The following is a 13,246-nucleotide window of genomic DNA, read 5'->3' on the forward strand; positions in this document are numbered from 1 at the left end:
TTTCCTTTGCAGTAGGAAAGGAATGGGCCCATACACCTTATTTCACCTTGACGGGTCCCCTAGCCTTTTCTTCGTCGGCACTGCAGAAAATCACTTGGTGGGTAACCTTTTTACATGGTTGTGAATATGCAAAGGGCTGATAAGCAGAGCCATGTTGACTCTTTTTTCTCCTGATAGGACTGTATATCATTTGGATGTATCTCCTACTTACATGTCTATAGGTTGCCAATTTTCTCAGACATATATATATGCATGTGTTTTACTGTTTATCACTTCTGTCATTCAGAGACACTATGCCATGTAGTACAGATTTCAGTTTGGCAGAACCCACTTGGGGTTAATTAGTAAGGTATTGTGCTGATGCACAGATCCTTTTACCATTTGTCCTCTTGGTCTTAGGCAGTAGTTGGGCACTTTGCCAATATGGCAATACACTTGATCATGGATCATGCAGGACGTCGGACACTTGCATTGTGCTAGCTATTTTGGCTTCTGCACCTGCCTCTAGCATGCATATCGTTTACACTTCAGAGATACTTCTCTTATGTTTGACAGGCATTCCTTTGCTCCTCAAGTTCGGCTTAGGAGACACATTTGCATTTATCAATTATATTTATTATTTATAATTTTTGCCACTCTATCCCATTACTTTATTGGAGTAGGGTGGGGGACTGCAGCATGGCTGCCACATTCCCAGATTGAAAAGACCTGACCCGTGTGCGGTGAATTGCACACTTGCATGCACATGCAAGCATCTGGGACTTAAGGATAGGGCACGCTGGGGTTCTTAGCGACAAGATATCATGTCAAGTATGCTTAGCAATGCTTTACATACCATTTTGATTATAACTTTTATTACTAGATTGACTTCTATGTTTGCATGACTTTCCTTACAGGAATCCTTTTCAAACAACAGTCCCGGTATATGCTTTTGGTAACACTCAGAGTTTATGTTTACCACTCCAGTATGGCCGCTATGTGTGTATTATACATGTGCCCTTCATTTATTTTTACCATGTTTAGATAAGGACACTCTATTGGTGTGCACTTCACAGTGATCAAGGCTGCGGACGCGGTTGAAACGTGTAGTGTAATAAACACTTTGCACCTTCCATCTGGTCTGTGTTTTGTTGTATCCTGAGATCACAGGTATTGGGCCAGAAGCCATGTTTGCAGTGTGGTGTAAAAAGAGGCATGACCTCGGAACACCTCTCTGCAACGCAGCTCTGTGGCGCTTACTGGAGGAACCTGGTGAGCTAGTTGGCCCACAGGGACCTGTAGGATTTACGGGGGCTTTATAGGAACATTATAGTTAGAAATTAGCATTAAAAAAACCTTAGTAATTCACTGAAAAAAACACAGGTTTCAGGGACGTTATAGTTAGTTGGACATTTCACTCGTACACAACCAGAGAAATTCAGCCGTTATAGTTAGAACAGCTAACTATAAAATGCGGCACCCCTGCAATGCCCTGCTGATGGCGTCACATATTACATCATTCATGACATGGTCAGTGATATCACTCATGACATAACTGATGACATCTCAAATGACAGAGAGGTAGAGAGAGAGATAGATAGGTAAGTAGATAGATAGATAGATAGATAGATAGATAGATAGATAGATAGATAGATAGATAGATAGATAGATAGATAGATAGATAGATACAAATATACCAAATTCTTTAAGGAGGAAAACGTTATTTGAATGTAATTATTAAGGCATTTCATAACATAATCAAGATTATGATTGTAGGTTTCGAAAACCACTCTGTGAAACTATAATAGTATGGGCAAATAGCTTGTTACTCTTCTCTTCAAGCCTAAAGGTGACCAATTAAGGTATCACTTATGTTTTCCTTATCTTCTCCTCTTACTTTATTGTCTATTTTGAGTTTCTCCACAGTAGGTGAGGACTAATATTTCCCTTCAGGATTGAAATATTTTTGAATGCTAAAGTGGACTTTCTCACTATGGATATAAAAGCAGAACATGCAACAGTCATGGGTCATCGGGCTGGAACCCAGGAAAAGCCAAATCAAGATGTCACCAAAAATGGTGCAGGGAAAATGAATGGGTTTAAATCAGAGGAAACAGGTGACTCCAACATGCATCTGGTTACAAGGTTTCTGTGAAATCATTGACCTTCTCAAATAACCAGAGTCCGCCATGACAGAAGCATTTGTGGTGTTCACTCTGGAAGAAGAGAAGTGCAGAAAGAGGCAAGAGAAGTGCAGAAAGAGGAAGAAAGGTGCTGAAAGAGGCAACTGAGGTGCAGAAAGAAGCAAGAGAGGTGCAGAAAGAAGTAAGAGAGGTACAGAAAGAAACATAAAGGTGCATATAGAGGCAAGAGAAGTGCAGAAAGAAGCAAGAGGTGCAGAAAGAGGAAGAAAAGTACCGAAAGAGGAAGAAAGGTGAACGATGAAAAAAGGTGCAGATAGAAGCAAGAGAAGTGCAGAAAGAAGCAACGGAATGCAGAAAGAAGTAAGAGGTGCAGAAAGAAGCAAGAGAGGTGGATAAAGAAGCAAGAGCATTTCAGAAAGAAGAAAGAGAGGTGCAGAAAGAGGCAAGAGAAGTAGAGGAAGAGGAAGAAAGATGCCGAAAGATGAAGAAATGTGCAGAAAGAGGAAGAAAGGTGCAGAAAGAAGCAAGGGAAGTGCAGAAAGAAGAAAGTGAGGTACAGAAAGAAGAAAGAGGGATTCAGAAAGAGGCAACAGAGGTGCAAAAAGATGCCAGAGAGGTAGAGAAACCAGAGTCCGCCATGCCAGAAGCATTTGTGGTGTTCACTCTGGAGGAAGAGAGGTGCAGAAAGAGGCAAGAGAAGTGCAGATAGTGGAAGAAAGGTGCAGGAAGAGGCAACTGAGGTGCAGAAAGAAGCAAGAGAGGTGCATATAGAGGCAATAGAAGTGCAGAAAGAAGCAAGAGAGGTGCAGAAAGAGGAAGACAAGTGCTGAAAGAGGAGGAAAGGTGAATGTGGAAAAAAGGTGCAGAAAGAAGCGAGAGAAGTGCAGCAAGAAGCAAGGGAATGCCAAAAGAAGTAAGAGGTGAAGAAAGAAGCAAGAGAGGTGGATAAAGAAGCAAGAGAGGTGCAGTAAGAGGCAAGAGAGGTGCAGAAAGAGGCAAGAGAGGTACTTAAAGAGGCAAGAAATTGTACAGGAAGAAGCAAGAGAAGTGCAAAAAGATTAAGAAGGATGCTGAAAGAGGAAGAACGGTGAAGAAAGAGGATGAAATGCCCAGAAAGAAGCACGAGAAGTACAGAAAGAAAGAAGTGAGGTACAGAAAGTGGCAAGAGAGGTGCAGAGTGAAGTAAGAAAGGTGTGGAAAGAAGCAAGTGAGGTACAGAAAGAGGCAAGCGAGATACAGAAAGAAGCAAGAGAAGTGAAGAAAGAGGGATAATGGTGCAGAAAGAGGCAAGAGAAGAGCAGAAAGAGGAAGAAATGTGCAGAAAGAAGCAAGAGAAGTACAGAAAGAAGCAAGAGAGGTGAAAAAAGAAGCAAGAGAGGTATAGAACGACGTAAGAGAAGTGTAGAAAGAAGCAAGAGAAGTGCAGAGAGAGGCAAGAGAAGTTCAGAAAGAGGAAGAAATGTACAGAAATAAGCAAGAGAAGTGATGAAAGAAGCAAGAGAGGTGCAGAAAGAAGCAAGAGGGGTACAAAAAAGGGAGAGGGTACAGAAAGAAGCAAGAAAGGTGCAGAAAGAAGCAAGAGAGGCACGGAAAGAAGGACGAGAGATGCAGAAAGAAGCAAGTGAGGTGCAAAAAAAAAGAAAGAAAGGTACAGGAAGAGGCAAGAGAAGTCAAATGAAGAGGAAATAAAGAGTGCTACAGACATGAGATACCTGGGAATAAATATAATCAGGGATATAGAGAAACTTGATGCATCAAAGTTTGAGAAAACCAGCCAAGAAGTGGGGAAATTGTTGAAAAGATGGCAGAATCTTCCATTTTCCATATACGGCAGGGTTTATATGCTGAAAATGTTTATTTTACCTAAAGTTACCTTTCTGATGATAATACCCCCTGAAAATTTGATTAAAAAAATAATTTAAGCCTTACAGGGGAAGATCACAACCTTTATTTGGGCCAATAAGTGTGTGCGTATACCTTGGAAGAAGCCAGAAAGGTGGGTGTTGGGGGCTGGGGCTACCAGATTTTCACATATATTGCTGGGCCTTTCATCTTTAATCAGCAGAATGTCACTATCAAATCCTGAAGAAACCCCAGTGGGTGGAATGTACAGAGTAATGCTTGATGGATTATCCAAGGAAGACTTTCTTTATAAATTAGGGGCTCCAAAATACTTCAAGAAGGTCAGATTAAAATGTCTACAAGCAGTGGCCAGAACTTTGTTTGAGATTAGATCCCTTTTAGGAATTGCGTACGATAGCAAGTTGTCTCCCATATGGGATTCTCCTGGTATTCCAAAATTTATGCTTGACACGGATCCCATCAGACAGAGTTGATTAAGTAGATGGGGACCGATGCTAGATGGCGGACAGAATCAGACATGAGAGTACCGGAATCAGAAGACAGGAGGGAAAATCTCCAGATTTAAAATAATCCAAGTAAAACTGTGGCTATGGACCCAGGACTGGACAAAAGGGCAACCTAACCAAATGGAAATCGATCTCCAAGATCCACGGCCCAAGAAGACGGAAGTAGCATTATGGTACCAATACTTAATCACAGCGGTCAATGTAAAGTTGAGAGCACCCTCTTCTGCATAGGATGGATACTTGCCAGACACAGAGATGGAAGAGTTATGGCAAGTATCTCTTTCTACACTTTACAAAGTCGTTAAATCTGCTGCATTAAGTGAGAACCACTTTTATACCCTTTATAGACTCTACTGGACCCCTTAAAGGCTGGCAAAACTAAGGGGAAGTGGCGACTCCAAATGTAAGTGGTGCGGAAGTGATGAGGCAGAAAATACATCCATGTTTGCTACTTGCTCGATGCCAGAGAATTCTGGTTAGCTGTGGGTAATTCACGCAACCACACCGTGGTCCGTATTGGCTTTGGCTGACCCTGACCCGAGTAACATGTAACCTCAGAAGTGATCATCTGAGCCTTTTTTAGACCGATTGTTATGTCACCTGCAAAGAAAGGACCTTTACATAGTCCCCAGTATGACATTATATATTTGAGCACACTGCTACTTTGGTATGAGAGACATCGCACCAGTTTAGTGGTTCTTGTAAGACTGGAAGTTTTTTTAAACATCACACTTTCCTTTTATGAGACGCTATATGAACTTTCCACAGCTCCCATGACCACAGCACAAATGCCATTCTTAATACATTAATACAATAGTTTTGTTTACAAGGCAGTTAGGGCTTACATGGCCCCTCTTTTGGCGTTGGTGGCAATAATTTATCCCCCTGTTTTTTAGATACAGGTTGTTGCGCTAAAATAGTGCATGCAACAAGTGTCATTTTCTAAGGCTCACAGCGTAATGATAGATGAACCATACTACACTAAGCGCAGTAGCACTAAACCATAGCATCAGAGGATCACGCCCTCATCTCAGAGCGATGGTGCCCATGCGTGAGAGTAAGACGGGCGCCACCCCGTAATGATAAGATGTGCCATACTACAAAAGATGCAGTAGCACAAAACCATAGCAACAGAGGACTACGCCCCCTCTTCACAGAGTGGTGGTGCACATGGGTGAGAGTAAGATGGGTGCTGGCAACAGAAGCAGATCTCCGCAATGCCGCGAGTGTCAGGCAAGCAATGACTGGGATAACGAAAATTCCTTTTAAGGACCTAGATACTCCTTAACTTATAAACAGGCAAGTCAGGCACCATTTAAATAGGACTCGGTCCCGACACTGAATCACCGCCAATTAGACCTAATTAGCACTCACAAATCGGCGTAAGCACTGTAAATAGCGTGCAGCAACACTCCTCATTTACCAGCGAGGAGGCCAGGAATGTGGATGTAGGTGCAGAGGCGGGTGAACTTCCATTTTACAGTAAGAGTGTATATGATGTGGATGGATGAGTGTGTTTGTCCTTCATGGTAGTGTTCTCCTGGAATTCCCGGTTTCCTTGTAGTACATAACATCTTTTTGAGCACTACATTACCCTGAACATTCCCTGGACATGTTCTGATTCTCCTGGATTTTTCCTTTTCTCTCCTCTCAATATAGCGCTTGACCAAATGGATCTCCCCTCCTCACTCTCCTATGGGGCTAGTAGGTTCCATCTGTTGGGATAAGCATTGGGGATCTTGTTCCCCATTTATTATTAAGTGCACAATTGAATGACACAGGTTGATGCACTTATAGCCACTCACTTAGCTTTGCATGTGTAGGTGGCATACCGATGACCTTCAACAGACTAGCTAATGTGCCGCTATCTTCTGGATTTCACATTGTTTTAAATTTCTCCTCTTACAGGCGTGAATACTTTAGCCACACAAACGGTGGAGTGTAATAGTGATCACCCCACCCTCATCATCACAGTACGGTAAGGGTGGAGCCCGATTGTGTAGTATAGGTCCTGATGAATGCCACGGACCCTTCGGGCCAGTAGGCAGAAACATGTCAACCACTCATAGCACAGTGGGGGGACAATAGAATCCCCAACACACCGACCATTCATTTTAAATACCATAAAGATGCCAGTTACATTAAAATGAGTATGACATCTGTAATGGCCTTTTAACTTCACTTTTTTGCAAGGGCCCCCACTTAGATTTAGTAGTGCATCCCTGTCTCCAGGTGTATGTCCGCCCTCTACCAAACCAAGTTTTTAGAGGGTGAGGACAATGATGAAGCATGACATCAGGTGGTGTGTGAGACCAGTCCTTCACTTTTTGTGAGATGCCTGCACTCACAAGATAACACTGTAGCACTTAGGTCATCACACTGGGAGCGACTCTTTTTGTGTTAAATATTATAGGTTGGAGGCTGCCTACTCCTAGCACCCCGTGCCTCTAGTTCCCTTCCCTAGGTCTTCCCTGGGGTTATTTCGGTTAAACACAGCTGTGGGTAAGGCCATTGCTGATGTATTGGACTCCGAGGTGGAGGTAAGCACTGTCCTAATTATGTTTGCGATTACACAGTAAGACTTGAGGGGCTCGTGTTTGTACAAAAAAACAGAGAAATTTGATGTTCTACCAAATTTTGATCTCTAGAATGGAAATCTGTAAGTTATGGACCCAAACCTCTGCCCTCTCCTGGAATGCATGGAATAACTCAGTGGCCTTCTTTGAGAAGATGGATAGGTGGGAGGATAAGTGAAGAGTGGGGAGTGGCTGTTAGGACCCACTGAATAAATATATATATATATATATATATATATATATATATGTGTATATATTCACTGAAAAAAATCCATAGGTTTCAGACATGTTATAGTTAGGAATTAGAATTTAAAAAACCTTAGAAATGCCCTGAAAAAACCATAGGTTTTAGGGGTGTTTTAGTTAGATGGCCATTTCACTCGTACAAAACCATTGAAATTCCTCTGTTATAGTTAGTTGTACTAAGTATAACTCCCGCGCCCGCAATCCACTGCTGATGATGTCACATATTACATCATTCATGACATGGTCAGTGACATCACTGATGACATCTGAAATGACATCACTGATGACATCACTGATGACATCATCCACGTGACAATCTGATATATCTTATCATACACTAGTATAACCTTTCAACACTCATTATAAAATATGGAGTACCATATTTGAAACCTTTGACACACCAATACCATTTTCAAGACAAGTCAATAAGCTTTCTTCGATTATAGTAAAACAACCATAAAAGCACATATAAAACAATGTTAAAAAGCCTATATATTTCATTTGATTAAAAGTTATCGATCATGACTATAAAATCAATTTAAATTCTAATAGACAATATTTCGTAAATGCGGCTTGGGTCAGTTTTAAAAACATGCTACAAACTTCCGGCGGTCCAAGTTAAGCTGGTGGCCATGGATTGAAGTATATTAGGGTGCTTCGACTGTGAGGTTTACACAGTTCTAGTATGTTATTGCTTTCACTTATATTAACATGTTGTGTCAGGATAGTGCTTGGGTTGACCTGTATATGGAGTGGTGCACATAATTGGGGGCAAACCACGTATTAATACTTTTGTGATTACAGGTGTGATGTTCTCATCAGTTTAAAGGAAAAGAACAGACATTTGGATAGACCGCATTAACAAGGCAGATAGTAGTGGTGGCTTATATACCACAGTAGTAGATTATTTATTGGTGAGCATTGCATGGACTAATGACCAGGACTGGGTGTGAAACTCAAATAAGGGACACTTACAATGGAACCTGATTTGGGTCCTTTTTATTTATTTTCGATTGGGATTGAGTGATGGTATTAATGAATTCTTATTCTACGTCTTAAATTTCACCCGAGAGATAAGATAAGAAAATATGCAATATATCATTGATGAATTTAGCTGTCAGCACTATTAGGAGGCTATTTGGATTCATTACATATTCTGTTGCTTAGGAGAAGAAAACTACATATGTGTGGACATTGAGATGTATTTTTTAATGCTATGATTTGGGACAACAATTGAGGTGTTGGATTCATATTTTCTAAGGGAGAGCACTTAAAGGGTTTTTAAGATGCCACACTTTGCAATGAATTGATGGTTTGGTAATTTGGCTATATTTTCACTGGCCCCTGGTTGTGATGGGTAGCTTAATTGTGCATGACACAATGACTGTGTCCATGAATGTCCTTTGCTTTGTACTGTACACTTTTTTGCATTCTGTACTGTATGTGTTGATATGGGATGGTTACATTGATACGCAAGTAACTACATTTGTATATTCGGCATTATGACATTTGATATGTATTGTTCTAATCTTTTAGAAACCAAGTTGCATGGGTTTCCACTTGTATGCCACAATATAATCTTCGGTGCAATTTAAATATACATATGTCACCATAATAGTGTTGTGTGGCAAACATATGTACTGTAATTGTTCTTACACTAGAGATATTTTCTGTCCTTTTAGCCCTGATGAATTCATATAGCTGCACACCCAATGTGACAAACACGTGTTGGCTAAAAAAGGGGCAAGAAGGCTGAAAGTAAAACTTCTAAACAAAATCTGATGTTTAATGATTATACATTGTACTATTGTTTAAATGTTGCATGTGCTTAAGACTGTGTTAATAAGGTTTGGTAGAGACCAGCCACCTCTATATGTTGAAAGTTGGAGTAAGCAAATTGAGCATCAGGGGCATTTATATTGCCAAATACATTTGTTTAAAGAGCTCTCTAGTTTGCGAAAGAAGGTAGCATGTAGGTATAACAGTATTGCTGGAAACAGGCACACACATTTTGGAAGAATCCCCATCTTTATTATGTCATAGCTCCCAATAAGGCCCAATAGCAAACTGTTCCATTGCTCAAACAGTTGATTAATTTTGCTATTAATGAGTCATAATTTGATGTTATGGAATCTGGGAAAGAAAAGATATGTGCATGCCCAAATACTAAACAGACTCAGCATAAAGATTGGCCTCAACATGTATTGGTTGATGGGGACAATATTCTGATTCCATAGCAACTCTGATAATATTCTGACATAATAGCAATGGGAGGAGATAGCGTTGATTGTGAGAGTTGATTTTAATATTTTGCAGTCGGTATCTTAAAATAATAAAAAAATAAGAGACACAAAATATAATATATTTCTTAAATCACGTTGCCTGACATTATTTCTATGAAATGAGAGGCATTATCTTACTAGCCTTGAATAACTGTGATTATTCTGACCTTCCCTATCTTGGTTGCATTGCATTGCTTGCTTGCTTGAAATTATTTTTTATAGATTTGACATTGATTTTAGATTGTTTTTGTCTACATTGAATGAAGAATCCTTGTATCTGGTGCTTCGGATTCAAACCCCCTGCTGTGATTGATAAAGTAGAGGAAGAACAGCAAGTTGTTTATTCATTTATCTGACCTGTAAGAACATGTCCTGTAGTTGTGTGATCACAAAGTATCCTTGATACATTGATGATCAGTGAATCCTCATGTTCTTGCTGCTCTGCCACCACTAACTTAAAGTACACAGGTTTAACTGACACTCTTAGAGATGTCATGATTCAGAGTGATGTATGTACACATTGCAGCAAACCATTATGTCAATAGAGCAGAATAAAGATGAACGACGTCATGAATTGCGGGAATCTTGGATGAGATACAACAGATATCTTGCCATGGGAATAGAACCATCTGACCATTCTCTGAATCCTAAAGATACAAAAGATTGTTTGAAACATCCATGCATGAATATTAAAATACACATAATTATTAAAATATTTTTCTTCACTGTTTGGGATTGGTAATGTGGTAGAGTGAGCTAAAGAATGATGATGGATTAAACCCTGATCAATTGACTGGTGGTGATTGTTTGATTTGCTCAAATACTCTGTCCATCATACACTTTGGTATTGCGGTGTTAACAATCAGGACTCTGTACCAAGCATTGGCAAATACCAGCTTAAATTAGACACTGGCTATGCCATTGTCTTTATATGAGATCCCAACAATCCAATTTCCGATATGGCACTATGGAACACTGGGTATAATACATTGGTTCATGAAAAACCTCTCCCCGAATTTCAGGACAATAGGACAGGCAACAAAATATGAAAAGGGAGAGAACTGATGAAGACCAATATACACAGTGCAGAATGGCTATACTGCTATAGGAGCATTCCACCAACAGAGGGTAAAATATTCCGAATTGTATATGTACGAAACAGAAGGACACTCATTGCAATGTTGAAGCAGAGGTTTCATACCTGTCATTATTGTCTCTCTGGCACACTCTTGTCCTCAGTGCAGCTCACAGCATTCCATTATTATAATATACATTTTATCATCCAAAGTAGAGCTAATAGATTGCCAAGCCCTGTTCTGGGTATTTTAGGAAAAGTGCATATCTGTTACTGGGGATTTACCTATCTCTAGATTGGCTCAAGTAGGTGTACCATAGGAGTTCATGTTGTGTCTCTCCATGGCATGCCTTCAAGTTCATTTTCATGAGGGCATGATGTTCTGTATTAGGTACTAGTGAAATTAAAAGAACCTTAAATAAACATTAGAAAGTACACATTGCAGAGTACCTGTCGGCTGGGATGAAGAGGAGATTGTGGGGGGGAGGGGTGCCTGTGAGTTTGTGTGTGTGTGTATCAAAATCAATTTCAGCTATTTAGCAACCTCACTCTTTTCACATTTATTTGTTCTAGTTTTGGCACTATTCTCCGAAATCTTGCATGAAAACATCTAGAGTCACCTGCCATACTAATGCACCTCATCTGGATGATGTAAAGCCTCTCTTTACTTCTGGACTATATGTAAAGCTTTAACAGATTTCAGTGTTCCTTTCTGTATGCATGGAAGCAGTGAGCCATAAGTGATGAAATAAAAATCAATTATTTGTTTTCATAAATTTCACGCTCTATTTTTCCTTTTTTTCTTTAGCATGGACAATGATGTACCACAAATTCTTCAAAGTTGCTGAAAATGTGAACATGAAATATGCAATGCTTCAAGCTGCTATTTTTCTAAAGTGAAACTTGAGGAGGAGGGGCTTGGCTGTGCTATAGAGCAATAGTGGTCACAGAGCTCCAGCATTGACTTATTTTTGAGGTGTTCCATTCCGGGGACTGTAGACAAAGAGGCAGGTCTTTTGAGGTCCCTAGGGATTCTGTGGTTCTCTCTAGGTCTGGGGTGACCCAGGACTGCATGAGTGCCCAGGACTATCTGGCTGACATCAAGGTGGCTGTTGAGCTCCCCCCTGTGGAATCCAGAAACAACAAAGTGCATGCCTGAGCAGCAGACATTGATATAGCATACACTGGCCGTTGAAACATCAGATGAAAGGTGTGCACAAGAAGAAATCGTGGGAGCCAAGTCTGAATGGATGTCAGCTACTGCAGTGGGCCCTGAGTGGGGCTCTATTGTAGAGAAATGGTGCAAGAAAGGTGTAAGTGGAACAGATGGGGCATGAGAAAAACAAGACCTGCCTACCGCATGTTGAATGCATTAATTTCTCACAATGGTTGGCATACACCAATAATTTTCATATTCAGAGGTGGGATAGTCACTCGTGAAAGATGGCCCTCAGGCTACACAAGGGGAACTGAAAGAGGAAAATGGGGGAAATTGAAAGGCTGTTGTTTCCAGATGCAGCAGCCACCTGAATCAGTGGATGATGCAGCAAGTTTATAAACTGGAGAGAAGAAGCAAAGGGCTTCGTCAATTAATTCCCTTACTGTAGTAGCATTCAAGAATCTGTAAAACACAATTGCCAACATAGACTGTAAGGTAACTTTGATGGACTCTTTCTAGTTCCTGCATAGACTAAAGATTGATCAAAACTGAGGGGGAACCACAAGAGGTAGAGAAGATCTCCTGTGTGGAAACTACAGTCTGTGAGTATCAAAAGGCTAAGGAGGATCTGAGTGTTTTCAAGAACAGAGCAGAACCTGTGTTGATTGATACAAAAAGCCAGATGGAGATTGTGGAGGATCCCACGAGGGCTAATAACATTGGTTTTCTAGCAGTACCTTGCAGTTTTTTGTCAAATTGATGTCTTCTGGAATCCAGAGTGTTCATGAAATGGAAATTGTGTAGGATACAAGCCTTGCAGTGGTACCACTCTGTAAGGGCTACATGCGCTTGACTGGAGGATCTGCTGAAAATGTGGAGTTCAAAAGCCCCATGATTGTTGAACTGATTTACCCAATCGAATGAGAGGTAGTCTTGCCAGAACCCAAAAAAAGCCATACTGGATCCCCATCTGGAGACCAAATCCAGATTTGTACAGATTATATCAGTTATACAGTGCCCATCCTCCATTTGTTTCTTGCAGGTCTTGCTACAGCATACACCTGAAATTATAAGTTTAAATGTACTTGATTTTCATCAGTGGCACACTGGTATAACTATAATAAGGTAACACCTCTGTCTACAATTTCCCTCACAGTGTGATCTTGACATATGGGATGGAGTACTGCCTCAGTGATTTAGTCAGGGTCAGTTACAGTTTTATATTACAAACATTTGCAGTCTATACACTAATTGGCATGGTTGGGCTACAGGTGGAGCAGCGGTATATTTTTTTCAATACAAATATTGAATCCTTGTTTGAAATGTGGGATCAAGGAAATCTGCAGCCAATAGGAACTCTGCTCAACTGCAATAATTTCCCTGAATTTGTGCAGTTTTCTTAGTCAAATTCCAGTA

The sequence above is a fragment of the Lissotriton vulgaris genome, chromosome 7 (assembly GCF_964263255.1).
Source record: "Lissotriton vulgaris chromosome 7, aLisVul1.2, whole genome shotgun sequence".
NCBI lineage: Eukaryota > Metazoa > Chordata > Amphibia > Caudata > Salamandridae > Lissotriton > Lissotriton vulgaris.